We start from the raw sequence: 2,988 nt of genomic DNA, 5'->3' as shown, positions 1-2,988 counted from the left end.
AAGGAACCTGTGGTTTTTGAACTGGTTCCTTTGCACCCGCCTCGCAGTCTCAGATTGAGGATGATGGTTGAATCTTTAACAACTCCATAGTGCTGAAGTGTGTGCTGGTCCTGCATGCAAAGTCCTGAAAATAACATATTTTGGTATGTCACTGGAGTTCCCAGTTTGATTTGGATCTCCTTTTTTAACTCCAAAACATTCATTCCTTCCCAGATCTGCACACAACAATGTCTGCCTTCTATTGATCTGATAAAGATCTGCTTTGGATCTTACGGATCAACCTTATCCAAGCCCCGATTTACTAGATTGATCTCCAGATCTGGCCGATCGATGGTGGATCTAGGGTTTATATGCCTTTCCGCTAAAGCCTTCAGAGCAGCTGGGGTTTTCTCAACCCCTTCAACGCCTTCGCTGAGAACCAGCGGCAGCTCGGGGACGGACACGATCCTGTGATCTCGAGCCATGACAAGGGCGGGGATCGCAGAGGTTGCTAGGGCAGAAACCACTGCATGTCTTTTCTGGTGCCATTTTCGCCAGATTTTCGTGGGAGCGAGCATCCATCCGCCACGACACATGTTGCGGAAAGCTCCCTGGCCAGCTCTGTGCGTTCCGTCTCTAGCAACACGGGGGATTCGGGAAACCGCCCGTCTCGTTCTCCATAACTCTGCGGAAGTCTGATGACCGGCCCTGATGCTGGCTTCCATCACGTCCGGAAAGGGAACGGCATCGCTGCCCCCTTCTGCACCTTCACTTTCAACATTTAGCACTGATACCTGAGGACGAGCTGCTGCAGTGGCCGCCATTGATCCGCTCACGCCCTCCACGGCTTCTCCAAATCCATAGGTCTTCTCAAAAGGTAGTGGGCTTGGCCCGGTTTAGACTAACTACTCGCACGATGAGCTACGACCTTGCTCGGGATTGAACACAAGACCGGTCTGTCATGATGAGGCTGACTTTACCACTACGCCGCCTCCACGACCTTAATGTGTTTTTAATTATTGTATTTTTTTAATGTTTTTAATTTTTATTTTAAAGATTTTTATTTTGTTTATTTTAATTTTTTTTAATTATTCAATCAATATTTTTATTTGTTTTCTATTTTTCTATTTTTTTTCCTTAATTTTTTAAATATTTTTCTTAAATTATGTTTTTTGGAAATATTTTTTTTAATTTATTTTTTTTTATATTTTTAAATTTTTTTCGTTCTTATTTTATTTTTTTGTTTAAATTTTTATCTTTTATAAGATTATTTTATTTTTATTTTTTTAATTTTTTAAGTTTGAATTTATTTTTTTTACCCTTTTTTATTTTTTTATATTTGATTTGTTTTGTTATGTTTTTTATTTTTTTTGTTTTAATATATATTTTTATTTACTTTTTTTTCCAATGTTTTAATTTTTGTTTTCTTTTGTATTTTTAATTTTTATTTATTTATATATTTATTTATTATTTTGTTTTATTTTATTTTTTTTCTGCAAGAACCGTGTCGATCATCGACTAGAAACCCGAACTCATTATGTGTCAATTTGATAGTTGATTTTAAAGTTTTTGTTATAATGGATTGAGGCTGCCCCCACGACGTGTCAATTTCATGGTTGGTCTTTAAGATTTCATTACAACAAGTCGAGTTCACCTACACTGTGTTGATTTGATGGTTGATTTTTAAATTTTTGTTGCAATGTGTCAAGTTGTCTTAGGTTAAGATTTTAAAATCGCTATACTTTTAGCATTTAAAAAATAAATTGCTCTTGGTATAATGACTCTTTCATTCAAAAGTTCATTTTTAAAGTTTTTTTAGTCATAAAATTTTTCTAATGCCATGGATGAAATATGTTGAAAACTTAAGGTTTTTTTGTTGTCATGATCTTTTGTAACATCCCTACTGAAAATTCCATGTAAAAGAAGTAAATAAAAGCAAAATAATAACCACGGATGATGGGACACTTATTCCAGGCTAAATGTTGGGTAAAATCCTAGTGATGGGGATCACTTATGATTGTTTATGGTTAAGGAAATTGGCAAAAGCAATGGCTATGGCTTTGGAAAGGCAAAATGGTGTTTTTGACACATTTATTTATGAAAATAATGGAAATTAGAAGAAAAGGGAGGTGAAAGGTTACACGTTGCATGTGAGGAGGAAATTGAAAGAAAATAATTGAAAATGAAGAAAATAAAGGCCTCATTCATAAAATGTCTTTTGAGGATCAGTTGGTAACCTTTTGTCAGTTCAATGTTGGAGCTCTCTCATAATCTTGGAGACTGGGAGTTTTCTTGGAGTACTCTTGGTGGGTGTGGCATACCTGGATTCTTGGAGCAATAAGGCAAAGGAAGAGTAGGAAAGTGCAAGAGGGCATCGGGATCAGTAGCTACATAAGATTTTCTTACAGGTACAGAGTTGCATGTATGTTTCTTTTCACTAGTTTTGGCATGCATGGCATATGCATGTGGTTTGTTTGTTGTGATCTGATTAACAGTGGATTGCCTAGCTTTGCCATTTCTTGGATAGCCATGGTGATTGTGGGTTTATTTTCATTGTTGTGTTTTTGGTTGGTTCTCATGTTTCCTTAGCTTGGGTTGAGTTACCAGTCTCGTAGCCTTGGTTGGACAAACACTCTAGAACCCTGGAACAGCTTAGGTTGAGTTACTAGTCTTGTAGCCTTGGTTGGACAAACACTCTGGAGCCCTTGGTGGGTTGAGTTACTAGTCTTGGAGCCTTGGTTGGACAAACGCTTTGGAGCCCAGTAAAATTTTTAGGTTGAGTTACTAGTCCTAGAACCTTGGTTGGACAAATTCTTTGGAGCCCTGAAAGGCTTGAACAGAGACCGATCTGATAATGGTTTTGCGGTGTCCAACCGTGAGGCGGAATCATTGTTTGATGGATTGAGGTGGATGGCCTCTGGAAACCTTGGATGAGCTTTGATTGATATGTTCTATGAGATCCCACATTCATGCTTGGAATATGGCACGAGGGTGAATGGCTGAAGAGAG

General features: G+C 37.9%; 1 pseudogene; it reads right to left on the bottom strand.

Annotated features, from left to right (window-relative positions):
* Positions 1-269: 269 nt before the first annotated feature.
* LOC149148834 (large ribosomal subunit protein uL4 pseudogene) lies at positions 270-803 on the bottom strand (annotated as a pseudogene).
* Positions 804-2,988: the final 2,185 nt, after the last annotated feature.

The sequence above is a fragment of the Pinus tabuliformis genome, chromosome 9 (genome assembly GCF_031772625.1).
Source record: "Pinus tabuliformis cultivar Carrire ecotype Pingquan chromosome 9, CPIR1, whole genome shotgun sequence".
Classification (NCBI taxonomy): domain Eukaryota; kingdom Viridiplantae; phylum Streptophyta; class Pinopsida; order Pinales; family Pinaceae; genus Pinus; species Pinus tabuliformis.
Note: the sequence above shows the minus strand (reverse complement) of the source record. Positions and strands in the feature narration are given on the sequence as shown.